General features: G+C 39.4%; 1 protein-coding gene across 3 annotated transcripts in view; it reads right to left on the reverse strand.

Moving 5' to 3' along the window:
* The window catches only part of OSBPL10 (oxysterol binding protein like 10), a 291,962-nt gene that overhangs the window by 226,505 nt on the left and 38,879 nt on the right, over window positions 1–26,578 (reverse strand). Inside the window, exon 1 of one of the 3 annotated variants that reach the window (XM_087430666.1) lies at window positions 24,224–25,217. The exons of the other annotated variants lie outside the window; for them this stretch is intronic. The gene's annotated coding sequence lies outside the window, so the exon portion shown is untranslated. Of the gene's footprint in view, window positions 1–24,223; window positions 25,218–26,578 lie in introns of those variants that run through there. 3 annotated transcript variants of the gene reach the window in all.

A 26,578-nucleotide genomic window follows, 5' to 3' on the forward strand; every position in this document is an offset into this window, starting at 1 on the left:
AGCATATCTCCCCTTTGAAGCTAGAATTTGTTAGCCCACAATACACTGTTTTACTACAATGAAAACTTTGAATAAAGCTGTCATGGAATGACCAAATCTCAGTGCTGAAAGAGACCTTGGAAGATACACTACCAGCAGTTCTCAACCTTTTCCCGCCACATCAGGCATGACGGATGGTGTTCACGAGCATGATGGATGACACGAGATCCACTCTCATGGTTTGCTCACTCCATTTCCTCCTCTGCTGCTTAGGATGGTATTTCAGAAGGTGAGGAAGAGTGGCATTATTATATGAATAACCTTGAATCTGTCTAGTTTTGTAAGTAAGGCATTAGCAAACTCAGAGACCTTATTCATGTGTGTATATACATACACACCCCCGAACACCCACATATATAATAGCATGAGTGAGAACTGAGGTATAATCGAATCTAACTAGAATTTTTAAAATACCACATGGGGTTGATATGTCCTTTTAATTTATACCAAGTAGAGGCGGGGACTTTAACCGCCCTGGAGCCCATGGAGGCCTTTGTAAACCAGGTCAGAAGGTGGAAATGGCCACATGTGTATTATTTTTATAAATCCAAACAAATAAAAGAGAAAAGCAAAATCAAACAGTTCAACCTCTCTGTATGTATCAGTTCAGGCTATCAGACCACAGGCTAGCTTAGAAAAACTTGGAAAAGTGACTAGACAAAGTGAACATAACACAGTGTAAACACTGTACATAAAACTCGCTGAAGATTTAAGTTGTTACTGACAAGGAGCAATTATTCAGTACCCAAATGTGTAATACACAGTTTCATGCCCCTGATCCTGTCACATTTCTACCGACCAAAATCTAGGAGAACGGAAGGATTCTCATATTCTTGGAAAATCAAAAACTAAGCTAAGCAGAGACTTAGTCTGTTCAGGCTGCGATAACAGGATACCACAGACTGGGTGGCTTATAAACAACAGAAATATATATATATTTTTTTGTGAGGCAGATCAGCTCTGAGCTGACATCCAATGCCAATCTTCCTCTTTTTGCCGAGGAAGATTGGCCCTGGACTAACATCTGTGCACATCTTCCTCTACTTTCTATGGGACGCCGCCACAGCACGGCTTGACAAGCAGCACGTCAGTGCGCGCCCCGGATCCGAACCTGCAAACCCTGGGCCACCGAAGCGGAGCGCACGCATTTAACCACTACGCCACCAGGCCGGCCCCCTAAACAACAGAAATTTATTTCTCACAATTCTGGAGGCTAGGAAATCCAAGATCAAGGCGCCAGCAGATTCAGTGTCTGCTGAGAGCCCCTGTCCTGGTTCACAGCTGTCTTTTTGCTGGGTCCTCACATGGTGAAAAGGGGCGAGGGACTCTCGGAGGTCTCTTTTATAAGGGCACGAACTCCATTCATGAGGGCTCCACCCTCATGACCTAATCGTCTACCAAAGGCCCCAACTCCTAATATTATCACATTGGGGTTTAGGTTTCAACATAGGAATTGGGGGTAAGGGGACCACAAATATTCAGTCTCTGGCAAAACTATAACCGTTTCTTTCTTTTGCTTTTAAGCCAGTCCTAAAGCAAGCTAAACCATCTCCCTGGACTAGCATTTCCCAAAGAGTTCTGTGTGTTGATAGGTGTCAGTGAATAAAAGGATACTATCATCATCTAAGCCAGCTCTGGTGGTCTAGTAGTTAAGATTTGGTGCTGTCACTGCCACCGCCTGGATTCGTTTCCCAGTCAGGGAACCACACCACCCATCTTTCGGCTGTCATACCGTGGTGGCCGCATGTGGCTGTGATGCTGAAAGCTATGCCACTGGTATTTCAAATACCAGCAGGGTCACCCATAGTGGACAAGTTTCAGTGGAGCTTCCAGACTAAGACAGACTAGGAAGAAGAACCTGGCCACCCACTTCCGAAAAAACTGGCCAAAAAAACCCTATGAATAGTAGCGGAGCACTGTCTGATGCAGCACCAGAAGGTAAGAGGATGGCACAAAAAGACCAGACAGGGTTCCACTCTGCTGTACACGGGGTCACTGAGTCAGAATCGACTTCACAGCACTAATAACAAATCATCAGCTAAGTTTGAGAAACCCAGCCAAACTGAAACAGGACCAAGCATTGGTTTCTCCACTGTGTGACTTATCAGAGTCTATAAATATGTTGGTATTCATTGTGTAGTTCCACAGGGATATGGCAGCAGGCAGTGTTTTCCAAACTTACTAACCATAGTAAGTATTTTTGCCAGTATATCTCATGGGACTAGTGTTCCATGGAACTCACTTTGGGAAATGTCACAACAAAAATACATCCAAGAGGGGGACTCTCACTTCCCAATAGGCAAGATTATTTGGGCCTGGGACTCTAGCCTTTAGTATCAAATTCTTCTAGTTTTCTAGAATAAGGCAGTCTAAATAGGAAGATTATTAGGATCCAGTGGACCCACTACAACTATGCTGAGTAGTCACTAGCCTCATGTGGCTATTTAAACACAAATTGATTAAAATTAAATAAAATTAAAATTCAGTTCCTCAGTCATGCCAACCACATTTCAAGTGCTCAATAGCCACGTGGCTACTGGCTACTGTAGTGGACAGCATACCTATGGATCATTTCCATCACTGCAGAAGGTTCTAATGGACAGCTCTGCACTAAAATATAAGCTCCCTGTGTTCAGGGATGTGTCTGTTGTGTTTTCTACTGTATCCACAGCTGCATCCAGCACAAGGCTTTGAACACTGCATTTTTGGAATAAATAGTTGTTGAATGGTAACAGAAAAAAAAAGTTATCATGAATAAGACCTGCCCTGCTCTGCAGGTATTCTAACCCCTCTCTCTCCCCTCCTAACTCCTGTCCTCAAATTCTCTGGTGACCAACCATGCAACATCCCCTCAGCATGGATGGACCTTGAGGGCATTATACTAAGTGAAATAACTCAGAGAAACACAAACACTGTATGATCTCACTTATCTGTGGGATCTAAAAGAGCCGAACTCATAGAAACAGATTGTAGTCTGGTGGTTGCCAGGCGCTGGGGGGTGGGAAAAATGGGGGGACATCGGTCAAAGGGTACAAAATTGAGTTATAAGATGAATAAGTTCTGGGGATCTAATGTACAGTATGGTGACTATAGTTAACAACACAGTACTATATACTTGAAAGTTGGTAAGAGAGTAGATCTTAACTGTTATCAGCACACACAAAAAAAACCCCAGTAATTATGTGAAGTGATAGATGTGTTAACTAACCTTATTGTGGTAATCATTTTGCAATATCTATGTATATCAAATCATCACCACCTTAAACTTATACAATATTATATGTCAATTATATCTCAATACAGCTGGGAAAAAAATCTCAGCATGGATCCAGCACTATCTCCAGTAAGTCAATTATTAATGCATAGTAAGTATTTATCTACTCTCATCGACACTGTTCAAATTCTATCAAAAAGGCTACAACACACAACCATGGGTCCACTGATACTGGGTTCAACTCAGAGGGCCTACATTCTAGAACATTTCAAAATTAGTCAACATGGAAAAACCAATGTGCATATTTTATACAGCTTCCTGCCCACATATTTCCTCAATTCTAAAGTAACCATAAAATGTTCCTTCTCAGTTCCTGGTTGGGTGGATTTGGCAGGTTTTGGAGTGAGCAGCCAGCCCCCCGCCTCTAAAAACAGAGAGGTCAAGTATAACGTGCAACAAGAGGTCTGTTAGGAGCATTCTATGATGCCTTTGTTCTCATGAGCAGAGCAGAAGCGAGATATCTTACACCTTCTTCACACACCAACCCTCCCCTTAAATTGACTCACCGTCTTTTACCACCACCCCCAAAAATGAGCATTTTCCACAGTCCACAGCTCATCACTGAGTATGTAAATCAGTGCAATAGAAATGTAAATATCTGTTCCACTCAATACTCTTAAAGATTTAAATGGACACTTTCACAATCACCTTTTCCCCCCTAACATAAAAGCTCTATAAATCCGTGATTAATTACTTCTCAGGCACCTGTTAATCTCCCTTGCTCTTTCCAATTAACAAAACCAAAATCAGTGGGTTTTCATGTTCTTGCCAAAGAACCCAATTGTGTTGATTCATCTGCCTGGCCCTTGCCTGAAAATGGCCACTTATCTCTCCTTGGCCATCTTTATTTTAACTGTTCTGTTTAATATATGTTTTCATTGTGAGCCTCAACTCCTAATAAGAAATAACAGACTAAATATATGTCGTTAAATATATCTCTTTGGCTGTAATATTTAGATTTCGAGAAATCTATTTCAAGCTTCTCCAAAAGCATTAATTCTAAATAATGCGAGCCTTTGTCTCCCTGCATCACTTTACCCAATTTGTGCACGTCAATAATGTGACTCCAGGAAGGAGGTCAACAGGACACCAGAGAGTAAGAGAAGACAAAGCAGCCAGCACTGCAGCCGGGGTTCAGCATCCCACCGGCACCCGAGGTTACACGATAGGGCTACATACAGCAGCCATGTGAGTGGGGAGAAAGGCCTCGGAAAAGGAATTAAAATTCAAGAGTCCAAGTCCCCCTGGAGTCCTAACCAGATGACGAAAATAGTCAGTCTTGACAGTGAAAAGTTATTAATGAGGTGGTTTTTGCTATTTTGTGAAAAACAAAAAGAATAAATCCTTGCTTCTTTTTTTTTTAATTTGTTTATTTTTCCCCCAAAGCCCCAGTAGATAGTTGTACGTCACAGCTGCACATCCTTCTAGTTGCTGCGTTTGGGACTCGGCCTCAGCATGGTCGGAGAAGCAGTGCATCGGTGCGTGCCCGGGATCCGAACCCGGGCCGCCAGTAGCAGAGCGCGTGCACTTAACCGCTAAGCCACAGGGCCGGCCCAATCCTTCCTTCTTGATTGTAGAGAAAAACATAAATCCAAGAGCCCCTGTTAATTTATGTGATGGGTGGTTTAGGACACCTGGCTGCAGACAAGTACAACTGGATAACTGCCAATGAAGGATGGAAACCTAAACCTCCTACCCACTAGTCAGCTTTGTTGGTAATCGGACAACCAGGTGCGGAGGGGAGAAGCAACTTGGAAGGAACAAACAGACCCAGTATGCTGATAAGAATCAAGCAATTCATATGTCAAAACATGTGACCTTGGTGGACTAAGGGAAGCTCTTTCCCTCTTGATATCCAGTAGGATTGCTGCATTCTCTAGAAGATATAAAAATAAGTCTAAAAATAATAAAGCTAAAGCCCATATCCTAAATATCTGTGCTAGCTTTGAGAAGAGGTAAGTTCTGAGTTACTTCATGAACACTTCAAGATGTCTGAAACATTTAAGAAAATCTGTTCTGCTAAATGGATGTCTGATTTCTTAATTCTCAAGAGTTTCTGAAATAGTGAGGATGACTTTGTTCCTTGCTTTTCTTATTAGCCTTAGTTAAGGTGTTTGAGAGAAACAGGTTCTTTAAATTTGTGATTATAGTTTAAAATCTTAAAGGATTCTGATTAAATTTGTAAATGGTGCTCAAAGCCTTAAGAACTTTAATTTGTTAAATTTATAAGTGAATGTTAATCAATAAATAAGTGAAACCATTTTTAACATAAAAATTACTAGTTTATAAATAATATCTATAAGTTGAGCTTAAGGTTCAAGAAATACTAGGAGTTAATATTTACAATTTTAATAAACTGAATAATAATTGAAAAAGAACAACTGTGAATGTTCCTTTCCAAGCATAAAAGCTATCTTCAGCTATTAAAAACACACTGACAGGGCCGGCCCCATGGCTTAGCGGTTAAGTGCACGCGCTCCACCACTGGTGGCCCGGGTTCGGATCCTGGGCGTGCACCGACGCGCCGCTTCTCCGGCCATGCTGAGGCGGCGTCCCACATACAGCAACTAGAAGGATGTGCATCTATGACATACAACTATCTACTGGGGCTTTGGGGGAAAAAAATAAATAAATAAAATTTAGGAAAAAAAAAAAACACACTGACAATTCACTTAGCCACTATGCTATTATTTTAAACCTTTTTGGGTTTTTTAAAAATAGTAATCATGACAAAGATAAAAGACAGCAAAACAAGTCCCCTGGAAAATTAACCAAGCCCTCTTAGAAGACATATGCAGGAACTGTTCTTCATCTAAAGCATTTAGAATGGAAAATCACCCCACAAAGGACAAGGGTCAGTGAGATGGTAAGGTGGGCATCATTGGCTCCCCTGCTAACTAAACAGGAACCAAATGGAAGTAAGCAAGTCTCTGGTCCCACTGCCTCCAGCCAGGTGGCCAAATCTGTAAGGACAGGGAGGCAAAGTCAGTGGGTACAGCAGACCCAGCATGACCACAGCAACAGGGGCACACATACCTGGTTTCATACTGCCCTCTGGAATGCAGGCCCACTGCATTCCACTAATTCTTCCAGAAAATTCTGAACAGTGATATTTATATATATCCAGATTTTTAAGTGAAAGCATTTAATTTTTAAATCATGGCAACTAATGATTGAAAACATTTGCACAAGTGAAACAAAACACCTAAGTGGGCCACAAATGGCCCATCCGAGGCCCGCCTGTGGCTTCTGATCTACAGGATAAAGTCAAACTCCACAGCATGAGACTCTCGTAGACTGGATCCCACCTGCCTACCAACCCCAGCCCAAACACACCCTAGGTTCCTGAAGGTGATTCCAATCCCAAACTTGGGGCCTTTGCTCATATGCACCTTCTACCCAGAATGCCCTGTGCTGCCCATTTGACAAGATCACCTCTTTCATGAGGTGAAAGATCTGTCCTATTGCCCCCAGGTAGATTCAACAACTCCCTCCTTTGCCTCTTACACAGACTTCCATTAGGGCTTTTATAACACCTTAGTATCGATGTACATAAGTCTGACACACCAAATACACTTAAAACAGCACTTGGCAGAGGAAAAGACCAAACTAAAACATGGATCACTTCAGTAGAACTCCTTCACTGCAAATAATAGAAACCAATTTGATCTTGCTTGAGCAAATATAGGAGTGAGTTACTGAAGGGGTTTAAAGCATCTCACAGAAGCCAAGGGAGATGGCCTGCTTTATGAAGGCCCTGGAAGCAAAGACTGGAAATCCAGCCAACAGAGAGGAAGTATACTCTGTCTTTGATTCTAATCTCTGTTTCTCCAGAGATGAACATAACTGTTCCAGCTCCTGATTGGCAACTTGTAGAGTTCAGGAATTTGCCCACCTTGATTGTCTGTCTCTCCAATTCAAAGTTTCCAAGAGAAGGGAATAAATATCAAGAGTCTATGGGAGGCAGTTTACAAAGGAGGAGGAATGGCTTCCAGAATATGTCTGCAAAACTGCTTGCTGAGTAAATGGGAATCACTTTCCTGGGCTGAGGAAAACAAGGAAGTACAACACAGGCACAGCAGGCCTACCCATCAAACCAGGCTGTGCAGGAAGCCTGAACAAATGCACTTTTTATTGGAGGACAATAGCACCAACAGCACAGATTGCAACATACGGAGGTGTTGTCAAGGTGATGCATTTTAGTATCATAATCATCTTCTACTTTATTCCAAAGAGAAGTCCAGCTTCCCCTACCTTCCAGAGGAGCAGAATAATGACCGTGAGCTCTGAATGGCTGGCCATCTTCAGTGGATACTTGCTTAAGAGATTCAAATGTAAAGAATTTAAAAAGGGGGAGGTGGAAAAGGTAAAACTACAGAGAAAGTAAACAGATCAGTGGTTGCCAACAGTTTGGGAGGAAAAGGGGAGGTCATAAATAGGTGGAACATAGGGTATTTTAGGGTGGTGAAACTATTCTGCATGATACTATAATAGTGGATATATACATGCATTTGTCAAAACCCACAGAATTGTACAATACAAACAGTGAACGTCGATGTTTGCAAATTAAGACAGAAAATCATTTAGGAGATCAGGGGATCCCAGGAAAGAATCCAGACTAGGGATTCTAACTGACAAGGCAATCTAACTGTATTACAAATGTGTGCAACAACCTCACTGAAGGCCATGGGGGAAAGGTGCTGACCTACGTAACTTTGGAAATGAGTGGAGTTTCTAAGACTAAAGGCAAAAGAAACTACACTTAAGCACTATACTCTAGTTGATAAAGTTGTTTCCCCTGGGGGTAGAGGTTAACAATTTTGATACTGCTATACATGCATACTGGAATTGAACAACTAAGTAAAAGTATGTCAAAGGGTATAAGCCAAGTTTCTCAATGTTGAAGTGGGAGTTTATAGATAAAGAGGAGTCTAGAATAGTCCATGTGGTAACGGATTAGAGTTGAAGATATCAGTATGTTAAACATGAGTTAAACTCACGCATAGATACAGATGGTTACACATAGAAATATTTATAAATATGTGCCTGTATATACATATATATATACAGGTGAGCATGCACCTATTTTTTTTTCCTGTCAGCTGAGAGGACCTAAAAGAAATAACACCCCAACAGCAACAAGCACACCTAGCACCCAGATCTTGGCTTCTAACACCATTCTCCAATTAAAGGAACCAGGGCTCCCTGGAGAAACGGCTGATTCTAGGACTACGGCAGGAAATACACATATGAGCCTGGAGGGTCTGGTAGTGCCAGAAAGTAAGGAAGTGCTCAAAAACAAACAAACAAAAGGTCACAATGATGGGGGCATGTTAAAGTAACACAGAAGCCAACTGAATGAGCTTCCAATAACCAAAGCTGGAACAATTTTAGCAACAAAATAAATACGGTAGTACTGGACCATAACCCAAAGTAAAAAGTAAATACCCATGATTCCACACTCATATGAATAAATAATTAGAATAGACAAAGAATTCCAAATAAATTACGTAAATACTCTTCTCTCAAGGGAGCGGAGCATAATTCCCCATTTCTTAAGTGTGGGCTGCACAGAGTGACTTCCTTCTAAAGAGCACAGCATGCAAAGGGTGGGGAGAGAATAGCTTTACAGTGGAGAAACCTTCCAGCCAGGTAATTCCAGTTAACAGCAACAGTCATAAATCATGTAGATACATGTTCTCTTGATGTGATGTAATGAAAATGGCACTTTATCTCTGTGCTCTTCCTCTCAAAACCCATAACCCCAGTCTCATCATGAGAAAAACATCAAACAAATTCCAGTAAGGAGCATCCTGCAACATACCCAGCCAGCACTCCTGAAAACTGCCAAAGTCATCAAAAACAAGGAAATTCCGAGAAACTGTCACAGTCAAAAAGAACCTAAGGAGACATGACTAATAAATGTAATGTGATATGCAGGATGGGATTCTGGAACAGAAAAAGGACATTAGGTAAAAACTAAAGAAATCGGAATAAACTATGTACTTTAGTTAATAATAAGGCGTCCTTATGGGTTAATTGTAACAAATGTACCACATTAATGTAAGATGTTAATAATAGAGAAACTGTAGGGTGGTGTGGGGGAGTATACAGGAACTCTCTGTACTATCTGCTTCATTTTTCTGTAAATCTAAAACCGTTCTAAAAAAATAAAGTTTATTAATTTTTAAAAAGTGGGAAGAAAGAAAAGAAAGGCAGACCAAGGATTTGGGGTGTCAGTTTTCAGAGAGTGTGACAGTGCTTGGTCCCCAGGGTGGCTTCACGTGTGGCTCCGTCTAGCTGGGACAGAACTCTTCCTCTCAGCACAGCACACAAATCTGGGCAAAACCGCCTTAACGCTAAGATGCAGCTACCAGCAATCAACAACGGGAACCTTCTAGAGCACAAAACAGAGGCTATTTTAAGCGATACCAGGAACTTCCAGAAAAATTTCAAGCAGTTAATGTGAGAGTTTCACAGGGTGTAAAAATCACTTGGGGCTTTAAAGGAGCAAATGAAAGATGAAGGAAACCCTCATGTGGAACACTTCACAAACAGAACAAGGAGCAAGGTCCAGGGCCATAAAGGACTAAAAAGCATTCTTCATTTATCCTAACTGGTTTCCTAGGGTAACCACTCTCCTTGTATTGAAGAATCCCCGAAAGCAAGCAGCCAAATCCCACAAAAAGCTAAGCTGTGCAGACTGGTGCAGGAGGGGCGCGAGGCCGCCAATTCTGGTTAATTAACATTGTCCCTGGCTAACACCTTGCTGTCCTTGGCTGTCTCTCCAAAGGTCCAGTTTCTACCCAACCCCAGTGTGCAGCCTACTGCTAATCAGAGTGCCAGTGTCACTTTGAAAGGCAGTAAACAAATAAACATGGCCATGAAGATGAGGAGAGACCAGAGAATTATAAGGAAGAAATGCACTAGGCCAACCAGAAAACTACCTCTTTCTCTTGTATTTTTAAAAGCTAAAAATATTCTCAAACACATAAATTCATGTAAAACAACACACACACAAAAAAAGAAACTTGAAATTGTGAAATATAACTGTCCTCTACGGCTCTGACTCGGGAGTTGAAAGAGAAAAGCTGCCAGACGCTCCACAGCCGACAGGGCAGCGGTGTCTGTCGCAGGCTCCCAGGGGGGAGTGAGGCCACTGCGCAGCCTGCCAGCCAGGGCAGCATCTCCCATGGAGTTCAGTAACAGATCCAGGGAGCAGATTCAAGATTTCCTAGAGGATGAAAGCCAAGTTCTAGAGCTTTATGCCTGTCGCAGGTAAAATCCTGGAAAACACAATTTCTACTGTAAGACTGTAAACACAAGCCCCACTTGGAACAAATACATGTACTAAAAACAGCATAATTTAGTCCATTCATAAAACTATCTAAACCAGAGTGAAGGTGTGAAAAATACTTGAGTGATTTAGTGATTTAATGAGAAAAGTTATCAAATTCAATTGGATCAAACTTTTTCTCTAAAGGGCCAGATAGTCATTTCAGACATTGCAGGAACTATTCCACTCTGCCTTTATAGCACCAAAGCAGCCGCTGACAACAGTAAATGAATGACTGTGGCTGTGTTCCAATAAAACTTTATTTACAAAAATAAGCAGCAGGCTAGATTTCACCCACGGGATGCATTCTGCCAACTGCTGAATTAGATAATTCCATCTCCCTCTATATATAACTAAAATAGTCGTCATCCATTCAAATCTCAGTAACAGAGCACAAATGCTTTCATTCATAAATCAGGAAGAAAACCAACATGAATCCCCTAAAGGTCTCCTTTATACACTTCTTAAAGAAACTCAGTTGAAAGTCACACAACTGTGAACAGTATCTGGATGTAACCAAATAAAACTTGGCCAAAAATAACTTCTCGGGGAACTATTTTCCCTAAGAGTAAGTGTTTGGGAGAAGCACACACCATATGGATCAAATAGAAAGTTTCCAAGGGTCCAGAAAGCTTATCTTCCCTGTGGCTGTCTTCCTAACACACTCCTTTATCTGGAAGCTTTGAGATGGTTCCTAGAATGTCCAGAACAAGTCCAAACTTCATAATATGGCATACAAGACCCTCCAAGACCCTGCACAACTGGTCCCAACATCATCTCCAGCCATCCTCCACATCCCTTTCCACCACCAAACTACACTCTGACAAAATAAGAGAATCACTACACCTCAAGTACATCATTTGCCCACGTGCTTTCAAGTCTCTAAGTCCTTACTAGAGTGACCATGTAATTTTATTATTCAAACTGGGGCATTTCTGAGAGTAAAGGAGTGCTATTAATAACTATGCTGGGACAAGAAGCATAGCCCAAGGCAGACCATAATATATAGTCATTTAGCCTTAATCATAATGACTTCTCTGTTGTGAAAGTCGGTGCAAACTCATTCGGGTGAACTCCTACTCATCCTTCAAGGCCCAGGTCAAACATCTGCCCTCCCCCTTTCCTGTGCTTTTGCTGACCTCTTTCTGGCAGAGGTAACCACTCCCTCATCTTGATATCTATCATAGCCTTTATCACATAGTGTTATATTTACTCGTTCACATGTATGTTTGCTTTGAGGGCAGGAATGCTTCCTCTGTGCACTTGGCTTTGCACTGGAATTTTATTACTGTTAGTGCTCAACAAATGTTTGTTCATTTTCTTATAACAACATAAACTACGTCTTTACCCTCAGAGCCATTCTTCGTATAGCATAAACCAGTGGTTCTCAACCGGTGGTAATTTTGCCTCCCAGGGGGTATTTGCATTGTCTGGAAAGATTTTTGGTTGTCATAACTAGGAGAGATACTATTGGCATCTAGTGCGTAGAAGTTAGGGATGCTGCTAAGCATTCTACAACACAGAGGGCAGCCCCCCATAACAGAGAATTATCCAGCCCCAAATGCCAATAGGACTAAGGTTGAGAAATCCTGGAATAAACTTAAAACTTCAGCTCACTTCCTCATGAAGTGACTACAAATTCTGGATTATGGAAATAGAAAGTCATGAAAATTTCCAGCACATACGCTACAAATATATTCAGATAGCCAACACACTCAAGGATTTAGTGTAATATAGACACCTAAAAACGGCACAGACTTACTGTAGAGATTCATGAATTGGTCTGAAAAGCAGCATGGATACACAACGTTTCTCAAAGTGCTTGAATGTTATTCTCATGCAGAGGTTATTAAATGCAACATATGAATAATACAGAATATATACAGCAGGAGAAGTAATAATCAAGTGGAACCTCCTCAACCATATACAAAATCAAAGATGAAATAAAAGCTGCAAACTCTGGACCCTTCCCAAGTCATTGACATTTGGGATCTAAAGTAGATTAAAATTGTACTCATTACAAAAGTTGAATCTGAAACCTTCTCAACTATCATCAGAACCAAATGCCACTACTATAGATAACAGAAACCCTAGAATATTTAAAGGATATTTTCAACCACATAAGCTTATAAAATTAATTTCTAAAGAAAAACTTGGCCACCAACTATTTAACTGCTTCCATTAGAACAAATCTTTCAGGCTTCCTTATTATCATAAATCGACACTCTTCAATCTTTGCCTGGTAAATTTTACCAATAACTGTCTAAAATGTACCACACACCTCTCTGCCTTCATAAACAGAACAAACTACGTCAAATAGCTTTTCCTGCATACCCAGGGTCACCTTAACTACTTTTAATCTTGTACTATACTAATATAACCCTCACAGCCTGTTGAAAACACACACAAGGCTTGCCCCTTCACTAAAATGGCCCCACATGACCTTTTTCCTGTTATAATTTCAAGGTCACTCATTAAGTTGCAAATATCATTCCTGTTGCAACTGGTGTACCTGCCTCTGGCCTTCATCTCCAGCCTCTTCTAATTTAGCTCTTCTGGAAATCTGGTATGAAGCAATTAACCAGAAACATCTTTTCTTGGCCAGCCCCGTGGCTTAGTGGTTAAGTGCACGTGCTCCGCTGCTGGCGGCCTGGGTTCGGATCCCGGGCGCGCACCGATGCACCGCTTCTCCGGCCGTGCTGAGGCCGCGTCCCACATACAGCAACTAGAAGGATGTGCAGCTATGATATACAACTATCTACTGGGGCTTTGGGGGAAAAAAATAAATAAATAAATAAAATTATTAAAAAAAAAAAAAAAGAAACACCTTATCTAAACTAAAGTGGCTGTGAATGAATGACTGAAGAGTTCTTCCACTAATACCAGGCAAAGAGCTCCGTAGCCTGCAAATTCTTGCATCTGAATTGAACATGTATGTTCATGCCTTGGAGGTCCTGTTATCCACCCCAACCCCTAACCCTTGTACACAGTCAAGAACAGGGAGGAAGACACATACATAAGGAGTAAGAAGTAAAAAAAGCCCAAAAAGGATAGATTGCATGGACAAAGTGAGGAACAAAAAGGGAGAATAAATTAACCATGAGCCACAATCAGTAATAATAAGGTCATTAAACTCCCAAGGGTTGAGGTCAGCTTAGTTACATTTACAACAATCACCTTCTACTCCTAAAGCACAAATACTTTTAAGAAAAATAACCGAGACTTGCAGATGTTATTTAAAATTCTACAGAAAACGAGCACTTAGGTCGTTACAAAACTTTAATTCAGAGGTATTGATTTTTTAAAATAGGCAACACATAACCAAAGTATCCTGTCCATTTGGCATCTATCTTAACCTGCCTGGAAAAAAAACCCACTAATGGAGAGTTTCAGGAATGACTCATACATCAAGGTGACTTTTAAAAGTTTATCTGCATGCTCCCAGACAATAATTATTGTGTGAGCCATCCCTCCCCACCCCACATATTCTACTCTTGATTCTGATGACACAGGCTCTAGCATCCACCTCAGACTTGCACAACTAAGAATGCACAGAATGCACATTTACGCCCATTTAACTTCATCTAGACTACAAGTATAACTTGAAGCTACCAAAAGGTGTTGACAGAAGAAGGTAGAAATATAAAAATCACTATCCAAAGTCAATCTATTATCAGCTCTGTGTTTAATATATATTGGTAGCATTGATATATGAGTTGTACAATAGCATCACAGAGACATCCAACCCTGAATTCTCCTTCACCTCCTTCACATCCAGCTAGGATTAAAAAGAAATCTTTTAGGGGCCAGCCCAGTAGCACAGTGGTTAAGTTGGTGCACTCCGCTTAGGCGGCCCAGGGTTCATGGGTTCGGATCCTGGGCGCAGACCTACGCACCGCTCATCAAGCCATGCTGGGCCAGCATCCCACATGCAAAATGGAGGAAGATCGGCATAGATATTAGGGACAATTTCAGGGACAATTTCCTCAAGCAAAAAGAGGAAAATTGGCAACAGATGTTAGCTCAGGGCCAACCTTCCTCAACAAGGGGAAAAAAAAAATCTTTTAGATGATAGTTCATACATCATCAACATAGGCACTGAAAAGGCACCTGATAATACTCAACAGCCATTCTTGAAAAAAAAGATAACGATGGAGATGAATACTTTTCTAACATCATAAAATATATCTCAACATGTCAGGAGGCATCATGCTTAACAGAAAAATTCTAATCAGGTACAAAATAAGAATGAAATCTATCAGTATTTTTTATCATAGATGTGGAGATTTCAGTCTTGTAATTAGATAAGAAAAAAGTTTACTAATACAAAATTAACATAGAAAATAAGTAGCTTTAAATTCTTAGAATCATACAACCTTCCAAAACTGAATCAAGAAGAAATAGAGAATTTGAATAGACCAATTCCCAGTAAGGAGATCAAAACAGTCATCAAAAACCTCCCAAAAAATAAAAGTCTAGGATGAGACGGCTTCCCTGGTGAATTCTACCAAACATTCAAAGAGGACATAATACCTATCCTTCTCAAAGTCTTCCAAAAAACTGAAGAGGAGGGGAAGTTCCTAACTCATTCTACAAGGCCAATATTACCCTGATACCAAACCAGACAAGGACAACACAAAAAAGAAAATTAGGGGCCAATATCACTGATGAACATCAATGCAAAAATCCTCAACAAAATACTAGCAAATCGAATATAAGAATACATTAAAAAGATCATACACCATGATCAAGTGGGATTTATTCCAGGGATGCAGGGATGGTTCAACATCCACAAATCAATCAACGTGATACACCACATTAACAAAATGAAGAATAAAAATTACATGAGCATCTCAATAGATGCAGAGAAAGCATTTGACAAGACAACAGCATCCATTTATGATAAAAACTCTGAATAAAATGGATGTACAAAGAAAGCACCTCAACATAATAAAGGCCATATATGACAAACCCACAGCTAGTATCATACTCAATGGAGAAAAACTGAAAGCTATCCCTCGAAGAACAGGAACCTGACAAAGATGCCCACTTTCCCCACTCTTATTTAACATAATATTGGAAGTCCTAGCCAGGGCAATCAAATTAAAATTAAAATTTAATTTAATTAAGATTTCTGCATGATTAAAAACAAAAACAAAAACAAAGCACAAAGCACAAAATGTGAAAAATATTTGCAACTCCTATCACAGACACAGGACTAATTTTCCTAATATATAAAGCTCCTACTAAGACCAACAACCTAACAGAAAAATGGTCAAATGATAAAAACATAGTTCACATTATCATTCATATAAACGGTTCTTTAATATATGAAACAGGTTCAACTTCATTCATAATAAGATAAATGCAGATTAAAACTGAACTGAGAAATTATCTTCAAATCTCAAATGGTCAAGAATCCAAAAGCTTGACAACACATCCTGTTGATATACACTCGCAATTTTGCTGATAGAAGTATACAATCTTTCTGAGGAGCAATTAGTTAACATACATCAGAATAAAAAACGCTCATACCCTCTGACTCAGCTATTTCCAGTGTCAACATTTACTCCATGGAAATAGTTACACATGTGAGAAATGATGTACATACAGGTATTGCAATGTATATTCTTTGTAATAGTAAAAGACTGGAACCAATCTAAATGAGCATCAGTAGGGAATGATGAACAAATTACAGTATAGCCATACAATGTACTACCACATAGCTGTGACAAAAGGATGAGGGGGCCTTTTATCTACTGCTCTGGAATGATCCTTAAAAATACTGTTAAATGAAAAAAAACAATGCTATTAGGTAGAATAAAAAGATGGGAAAAGAGTACCCACGCTCACATATCTATCTATACAAGCATTAAATATCACTGGAAGCATACACAAGAAATTGACAACACTGGTGACTACCTTTGGGGAGTGAGACTATGGGACAGAGGTAAGAGGGAAATAGTTCATACCACACCTTTTAGGATTATGACCCATATGAATAATACCTAATAAAAAATTAATTCAAATTAAAATGTTTTAAAACCTTAGTAACACTCAAAACACCCCCCCCATCCCAACCCCCAACCACTTACTAAGTTCTGATGATTCCCTCTCCAAGACATCTCTTATTTACCCATCTCCTCCCCAACTCTGTGGCCATAATCCAACTTCAACTCCTTGGGTAACTGTGAGGAGCCTCCTAGCTGGTCTCTTCATTCCCCCTCTCTCCATTAAGACTACGCCTAGCTGGGCCACCAGAGTCCTCTCTCTTTAAGGAAATCAACTTCACCTAGATCTGACCAAGTCCCTTCTCTGCACATCAGTGGACGCTGACTCCCTACGGATTTCCTCAACTTGGCATTCAGATCCCATCTACTTCTCTAGTTTATTTCCCAAGGGTGTTTCATGCTTATTTTTTAACTTTCCAATTATACTAGAAGTTTCTTAAAGGTCAATTATTGTCTAATCCATCTTTCTATTTTCAAAAACTCTTAATATGGCATCTTGCACATAGAAGGTATTCAAGAAATGTTCTTTGAATAAATGAACACACAACAATAAATATTAGATATGATTAGCAGAATTTAAATTATCTGATTATATTATACCAAAAACTGGAATGAAAAGCATGGTCTCACATTCAGTAAGCCTGAGGAAAAAGAAGTTTAAGAAAACCAAATACTGTTATTTACTGATGACAAAAGTGAATTCTAAAATAGTCCACTTTACTCCAGTTTTCAACTCCAAACATGCTCTCATTCCCACTTACATCCTCATCTCCCAGTCTCCCTGCCTATTAGCTTAGGTACTTTCCTCACCTTCAAGATGACATTGCCTCAAAATCAATATCCTAAGTAACCTGACTTCGTTCCTTTCAAATGGGAAACAAATAGCTTAAGTATCTGATGCTGCTTGCTCTGATAATTGCCTTAACAATAACAATGTAAGAAGTTATACAATGTACTTCACTGATCTGGACTTCAGCTTCCTCATGACTTAAACTTAGCAAACACTTCATTTTTCCAAACCCACAGGAAAATCTGTCAAGTATTTTAAATTGCATACAATAAAAATAAGTCCAGTCTAACCTATCACTTTTTCTTCTACCTGAATACTATTAAAGAACACTACATGGTCCCAATAACATAAAGAAGCTATTTAATATCATTTTAAAGATGTTGTAGTCTTTTTCTTCTTTAAAAAAATTTTTCGGGGGGCCGGCTCAGTGGAGCAAGCGGTTAAGTGTGCGCGCCCCGCTGTGGCGGCCCAGGGTTCGCCGGTTCGGATCCCGGGTGCCCCCCCCGCCGATGCACCACTTGTCAAGCCATGCTGTGGCGGCGTCCCATATAAAGTGGAGGAAGATGTGCATGGACGTTAGCCCAGGGCCAGTCTTCTTCAGCAAAAAAAAAAAAAGGGGGGGGAATGGCAGATGTTAGCTCAGGGCTGGTCTTCCTCACCAAAAAAAAAAAAAAAAATTTTTTTGGTGTCAGCAAAAAGTATCAAATCAAAAGTTTAACACCTTTCATGAAAAAAATATGTGAATTTTTTAGATAGCCACAAAATATTAAGATTTTTTAAAATCCAGATAAACAAAAAATATTCTTATTACAGGAAACAAGAGAGTTATTATTTTTTTCCCCAGATTCTTCCCAGAATTACTGCAGAAGCTGTGCCATAAGTGACAACATCAGGCCTTTGATATCTGAATAGGATTATTAAGGACCATGCAGGCAAATTAAAACATGGTTCCTAATTACAAGATGTTGGAATAATATTGTTGTAAAGTTTTTTAAAGTTCTTTTTTGTAAAGTTTTATATCATAAAATCAGATATGGTTAACAAGAAAAGAAAAGGCCAAAACTGACCAGTCTACCCCATTCCATCATTTAAACTGAACAATCAATTTAGGAAGTGACTGAAATGATTTCTTTTAACCTCTCTAACCATCAGTATCCTTATTTGCAATTGCGAGATCCATAACAATTAATTGATAGCATTTAGGGGAAGATTAAATTAGATATTGTATGTAAATCACTCAGCATGTCTGGCTCATAAGGAGTGCTCAATAAGTAATGATTATTGTTATTATTTGTGAAGGAGTTGAACGTCAGATAAAAAAAAGCATTTGACAAAATTCAAAATCCATTTATGATAAAAACTCTCAACAAAGTAGGTACAGAGGGAACCTGCCTCAACATAATAAAGGTCATATAAGACAAGCCTACAGCTAACATCATACGCAACAGTAAAAAACTAAAAGGTTTTCCTCTAAGATCAGGAACAAGACAAGGTTGTCCACTCTTGCCACTATTGTTCAATATAGTATTGGAAGTCCTAGCCAGAGCAATTAGGCAAGAAAAAGAAATAAAAGGCATCCAAATTGGAAAGGAAGAAGTACAACTGTCACTATTTGCAGATGACATAATATTATATATAGAAAACCCTAAAGACTCCATCATGAAACTGTTAGAACTAATAAATGAATTCAGTAAAGCTGCAGGATACAAAATCACTTTACAAAAATCTGTTGCATTCCTATAAACTAATAATGAACTATCAGAAAGAGAAACTTAGAAAACAATCCTATTTACAAGTGCACCAAAAAGAATAAAACACCAAGGAATAAATACCAAGGAGGTTAAAGACCTGTACACTGAAAACTAAAGACATTGATGAACAAAGTAAAGAACACACAAATAAATGGAAAGATATTCCATGCTCATAAATTAGAAGAATAAACATTTTTTAAATGTCCATACTACCCAAAGCAATCTACAGATTCAATGCAATCCTTATGCAAATTTCAACAGTGTTTTTCATAGAAATAGAACAAACCATCCTAAAATTTGTATGGAACCATAAAAGACCCCAAACAGCCAAAGAAATCTTGAGAATGAACAACAAAGCTGAAGGCATCATGCTCCCTGATTCCAAACTATACTACAGAGCTGTAGTAATCAAAACAGTATAGTCCAGCTCTGATGGCCTAGAGGTTAAAGTTCAGCATGCTCTGCTTCAGCAGCCAGGGTTTGGTTTCTGGGCATGGAACCACACCACTCATCTGTGTCAGTAGCCATGCTGTGGCAGGGGCTCACATACAAGAACCAGAAGAACCTACAGTTATACACAACTATATACTGGGGCTTTGGGTGGTGGGGGGTGGGGGAGGTTGGCAACAGATGTTAGCTTAGCACAAATCTTCCCCTACAAAAAAAAAAAAACAGTATAGTATTGGCATAAAAACAGACACACAGATCAATGGAACAGAATAGAGAGCCCAGAAATGAACCCATGCGTATATGGTCAACTAATTTGCAAGAAAGGAGTCAAGAGTAACAACAGGGAAAGGACAGTGTCTTCAATAAATGGTGCTGGGAAAAGAGGACAGACACATGCAAAAGAATGAAACTGGACCACTATCTTACACCATACACAAAAATTAACTCAAAATGGATTAAAAACCGGACACCATAATACTCCTAGAAGAAAACGTAGAGGGTAAGCTCCTTGACATTGGTCTTGGCAATGGCGTTTCTGGATTTGACTCCAAAAGCAAAGGCAACAAAAGCAAAAATAAATGGGACTACATCAAACTAAAAAGCTTCTGCACAGCAAAAAAAATCATCAGCAAAATAATGAATGGGAGAAAATATCTGCATATCATATATCTAATAAGGGGCTAATATCCAAAATATACAAAGAACTCATACAACTCAACAGCAAAAAAACAAAGAATCCAATTAAAAAATGGGCAGGGGCTGGCCCGGTGGCATAGCAGTTAAGTTTGCGCACTCTGCTTCAGGGGCCCAGGGTTCGCAGGTTCGGATCTCGGGCACAGACCGACACACCGCTTGTCAAGCCATGCTGTGGTGGCGTCCCATATAAAGTAGAGCAAGATGGGCATCAATGTTAGCCCAGGGCCAATCCAATCTTCCTCAGCAAAAAGAGGAGGACTGACAACAGATGTTAGCTCAGGGCTAATCTTCCTCACAAAAAAAAAAGGGCAGAAGATCTGAACAGAAATTTTTCCAAAGAAGGCATACAGATGGCCAACAGGTACATGAAAAGATGCTCAACATCACTACTCATCAGGGAAATGCAAATCAAAACCACAATGAGACATCACTTCATACATGTTAGAATGGCTATTATAAAAAAGACAAGAAATAACAAGTGATGGAGAGGATATGGAGAAAAGGGAACCCTCATACAGTGCTGGTGGGAACGTAAACTAGTGCAGCCACTATGGAAGACAGAACGGAGATTCCTCAAAAAATTAAAAACAGAATTACCATATGATCCAGCAATTCCATTTCCGGGTACTTATCCAAAGAAAACAAAAACACTAATTTCAAAAGATATATGCACCCCCATGTTCATTATAGCATTGTTTTCAATAGCCAAGATATGGAAACAACCCAAGTATCCTTCAATGAATGAATGGATAAAGAAGACATGGTGTGTGTGTGTGTGTGTGTGTGTGTGTGTGTGTGTGTATAGATATATAGAGATAGATATAGATATATACGATGGAATACTATTTAGCCAAAAAAAAAGAATGAAATCTTGCCATTTGTGACAACATGAATGGACCTTGAGGGCATTAGGTTAAGTGAAATGAGTCAGACAGAGAAAGACAAATACCATATGATCTCACTTACATGTAGAATTTAAAACAACAACAAACCAAACTCAAAGATACAGAGAACAGATTGGTGGTTGCCAGAGGCAGGAGGTGAGGACTGGGAGAAACATGTGAAGGAGGTCAAAAGGTACAAACTTCCAGTTATAAAATAAATAAGTTATGGGGATATAATGTACAGATGGGGCTATATTAATAACACTGTATTGCATATTTGAAAGTTGCTAAAAGAATAGATCTTAAAAGTCTTCATCACAAGAAAATTTTCATAACTATGTATGGTGACGGATGTTAACCAGACTTATTATATTGCTCATTTCACAATACATACAAATATTGAATCATTATGGTGTACACCTGAAACTAATATAATATTATGTCAATTACACTTCAACAAGAAAAAAAAAATTAGCTGACCTTTCCTGAATAAACACAGACTGGCAATGAAAGAAGGAGCTAGAAAAGGAAAACCTATCTTGTACTTAAAAAATATTGCTGAGTAATAGTCATGCTAGTAATTGGAATTGTACCACCAAAAGTATTACTATTTCATACTAATCAGAGAAAATAAACTTCTCTGATTTTTTAGAATGGTGGAAATATTTTATCTTATTTGTGGTGGGTTTCACAAACCATATACATTTGTCAAAACTCACTGAAACACACACATGAAAAAACTGAACTTTATGGACTGCAATAAACCTGAATTTTAAAAATATAAACTTTTCTGATGCCAAACATCCTTCCTTTTCCAACAAATATGGCACACTAGAAAGAGTATTCAATTCCAAGCACCTAACTCAAAACAGTTTAAAGATTTTACTGTGAATCGGGGAAATGAGAAGTTACTACAGTTTTAACAACTGAGGCCAGATCAGTGAAACGAATTGCGTAACTTCCTACATTGTAACCGTTAGGCCATCACCAGGGTGAGCTGGGCTCATGGGATGGAGCCCCAGTTAGGCCATCATCTGGCTCAATGTTGAGGCCTTAGGTAAGCTCCCAGTTCCGGTTCAGCTATAGAATGAGGACGTTAGACTCCTTTACTGAGGTCCCCTTCAAGTTTAACATTCTGATTTTATATCCTACTAGAGATCTGAAATATAACTTAAATGCCCTTAAAAAAAAAAGATCTGAAAATTCCTTTATCAGAGAATTGAGACTAACACTATAAAACAAAAAGAGTAGGAAAATTCTACTTACAGAAGGAGAGCAATCATGGGGTATTCAATTAAATTACAGAAGGCTTCCAACTTTACAAAAATCGTTCACATGAAGAGCTTCCCTAGGACATTTAGGTGTTGGTTTACACAACATTAATTTTGTGAGGAAGAAGAAGAAACAGTGTTAAGTGGCATAGTCAAGAATAAAATCACTCAAAAGAAACTAAACATCTCTGATATTATGATAGAAATAAATGTACTTCTGAGTCAATTCACCTACAAATTTTGAGAACAATTCTATTGTGTAAAGAAGGCATGAATAGGCTAAAAAAACCATCTCGGTTTTCGAAACACCTGGCATGTATAAAGTGCTTTGGGGGGCCGGCCCCACGGCGGAGCGGTTAAGTGCGCGCGCTCCACTTCTGGCGGCCTGGGGTTTGGATCCCGGGCGCACACCGACGCACCCCTTGTCAGGCCATGCTGTGGTGGCGTCCCATATAAAGTAGAGGAAGATGGGCACAGATGTTAGCCCAGGGCCAGTCTTCCTCAGCAAAAAGAAGAGGATTGGCATGGATGTTAGCTCAGGGCTGATCTTCCTCACACACACACACACACACACACACACACACAATATATATATATATATATATATATATATATATATATATATAAAATAAATAAATTGAAAAAATAAAGTGCTTTGGTAAGAGGCATAAAAAAATTTTAAAGTTTTTTAAAAAATAAGCAAAAATGTCTCATGAGAGGAAGAGATAAGAATAGAAGAAAAAGACCAAAATTGAAAACCTTAATTCTACATTCAAAGAACATCAGAAAATTATACTTGTAGAAAAAGGGCTAAATATATATGACTACCTTTCTATTCATATTCTTTAAGGCAGCATTTTCCAAAGAGTCTTCTACACAGTTTCAAAAACAAAACAAGTTCCCATGGTTAAAGTAAGTTCAATTACCGCTTACTACATCACCCTCGTGTAAATTAGGATTGCATTCAGCTGCATGTAATAGAAACTCAACTACAATGGTTTAACCAAATAGGGCTTTCTTTTTCTTTTTTTTTTTTCACATTACCTGTAGCTTAGTTCTTTTTTAAAAAATTTTTTAATATATTTTATCTTTTTTTTCTTTCTCTTTTTTTATTGCAGTAACATTGGTTTATAACATTGTATAAATTTCAGGTGTACATCATTATACTTCTATTTCTGCATAGATCACATCATGTTCTCATGTTCACCACCCAAGGGCTTTATTTTTCTACTAAAACAATCAGTCCAAACATGGAGTGTCCAAGGCTGGTAGAGTAGCTTCATGAAGCCATCAAGAACTCCTTCCATTTTTCTGATTTGTAACTCTTAGCATGTGGCTTTTGTTTTCCTGGTGCAAGTTGGTTACAGCTCCTTCAGGCAGGAGAAAGGTAGAAAGGGCAATGGCAAAGGTGTGTGCCAGCCTCTTTCGATCCTGTTTATCAAGAAAGCACTAGCTTTCCTGGAAGCCCCCACCCTGCAGACTTTGACTTATATCTCACTGGCCAGTACCGGGTCACTGCTAGTGGTAAAGGAGTCTGGGGAGGTGAGAATTTTTAACTCAGTACATTGCCACCTAGAGCAAAATCAGATTTCCAAAAAGAAATGAGAGCCTGAATGTTTGTTTAGCAATTTAAAAGGTCCATCCCATTTATCTCAGAAATTCAAAATGTATATTTGATATTAAAGGCCCTGAGAAACTGTGCAGTAAATAAACTTGTTTACCTTTTTTTAACACAGTACTTTTCAAACTTCTTTGAACACAAAATTCCTTATTTCCTTTGAACAGCATGTTGAAACACCATTCCGTGCAACACATCTTGGAAATACTGCTTTGAAAACTAAAAGAAGAAAAAATCTGTTCTTATGCAAGAGTCTGTTTTCATACTTGGCAAAGTAAAGGGAATATGTTGCATTTAAACAAAGAGTTCTGGGGCCAGCCCAGTGGCATAGCGGTTAAGTTCGCGTGCTCTGCTTCAGCGGCCTGGGGTTCGTGGGTTCGGACCTCGGGTGCAGACTGACACACCACTTGTCAAGCCATGCAGTGGCAGCATCCCATATGAAGTAGAGGAAGACGGGCACGGATGTTAGCCCAGGGCCAATCTTCCTCAGCAAAAAGAAGAGGATTGGCAACAGATGTTAGCTCAGGGCTAATCTTCCTCAAAAAAAAAATAAAAATAAAAACAAACAAAAGGTTCTGGAAATAAAATTACTGAAGCAATAACAGAATTCTACAATCAGGATCTGATGTGTTTTCACTTTTACGTAAAGCCACAATTTCAGTGAGAAAAATCATTTCTCTTTTCCCTTTATGCCTTTACAGGTTGGCGCGCCTCATTCCCTCTTCATCATCCCTTCTCAACTCCAGAACTGTCATTTCTTTATGTAACTTTCCTCCGTTCTCACATTTCGATCTGGCCTTTCAACGTCCATTCCAGAGCTTCTCCCAAGTTTCACACATCCTTTGGTTCAGCTACTCATGCTTTAATTACTTTTCTTTCTTCTCCCATTTTCTTATCACAGTATCAAAACAATTTGGGGCTTAGCATTTATTTATTGAGTCAGCCCTTCCTGTATGTTTTTACTCAATCTTTTCAACCATCACTCTTTGATATCTCATGGAGGCTGCTGTTAATTAAATGCTGTTACAGGTGCCAGGATTGCTTCCAAGAACAAATGTTCACATTTTTTAAAAAAAATAAGAAAAATAATCAAAACATAATTTTTCATTTTGATACTAAAGCTTTCCCAAAAAGCCATTAATCATATCCAGTTCCATTAAAATATTCACTTCTTTTAATTCACTTTGATAGTTAAAAAGGGAGGGGGGGTAGACTACATTTTTCACATTTCTAAACACTGTCCATTTCCACAGCGCACGCAGGTATTTCCTTGCCAAAAAATCCAATGCCTCTCTTTTTTGGAAGGGAAGTAAGAAAATGCCATCTTTTATTTCCTGAAGAAAAAAATTAAATAGGTCAAATATATAAAACTTTCATGAAAAAAGGCAACACTTCATTTAAGTGATCAAAGGAAAATGTGTTTAAATTCCCCAGTGGAATCCCATGCTCTATAACAGGAAAGGTTTATTCACTGCTGACTTTAAAAAACCAGGCATGGCTTATCACACCATTTTATGAGGGCACTGAATGGAACTGAGCCCCACGGGGTCTTTTTATCCTCCTGTTTTCTAGAAAAAAAGCAGTTGAGAATATTCACTTCTCCAGTAGACAGGCCTCTAGAAAGTCAAAGGACTATGAAACATTCAGATGCCATGAAAGGCCTTTTAGTGGCAACTCCTAGCTATATGGATTCTCCATTCTCTTGAGAGGCTGTCATCACTCACAAAAGAGAAGGCATAGCCAACTCACTCCAAGTCAGAAATTTGGACAGCATCACTTTAGGTTCAGCAGACCACTTCCCAAATTGCTTCCAGAGAGAAGACTGGATCCTCCCAACCACAGGGGAGCCAAGAGAACCATACAGCTACTCACCCCCATCATGCCTCTCCGCCCTATCCCAAGTTTAAGTTCCTTCCTGGCCCCATCCATCCTTTCCCATAATCTTACACTCACATTCCCACCCTCCTACATCACCTTTCTACTGTACCGCTGGAAACCACCTCTCACCTCAATTTCTCTTCCTGTCTTGGCTAAAACTGGAACTTATGATGGAAACACATTGCAGCCTCTTATTCTCCAAAGCCAAAGTAAGAGTCCTCCACCCTTGAGTGAATTTCCATCTACCCCTACCAGTCATTCTTTCCCATTCATTGAAGACCTTGTCACCTGGCTCAGTCTTCCTTGAGACCCCAAGTCCAGCTGTCATTCTAAATGACCTCAGAATTCACCAAGCACGTTGTGCAGTCAGTTCCTTCTCTGTATTACTGCCTTTGTCGCAAAGATCTATCCTGGACATTCCCGTAACCACTCAGAACTACTCCACCTTTGACAGTACCTCTAAACATCTCACTCCACTTCCTTTTATCCTCTATAAACTCCTTCCCCTTCAGATGTCTCTCACAGCTTCTCTCACTACACTCCAATTTGCCAATCGCTCTATTTTCTACTTCTCTCACAG

Source organism: Ceratotherium simum, chromosome 5, assembly GCF_057802395.1.
Source record: "Ceratotherium simum simum isolate JZ-2026a chromosome 5, ASM5780239v1, whole genome shotgun sequence".
Classification (NCBI taxonomy): Eukaryota; Metazoa; Chordata; class Mammalia; order Perissodactyla; family Rhinocerotidae; genus Ceratotherium; species Ceratotherium simum.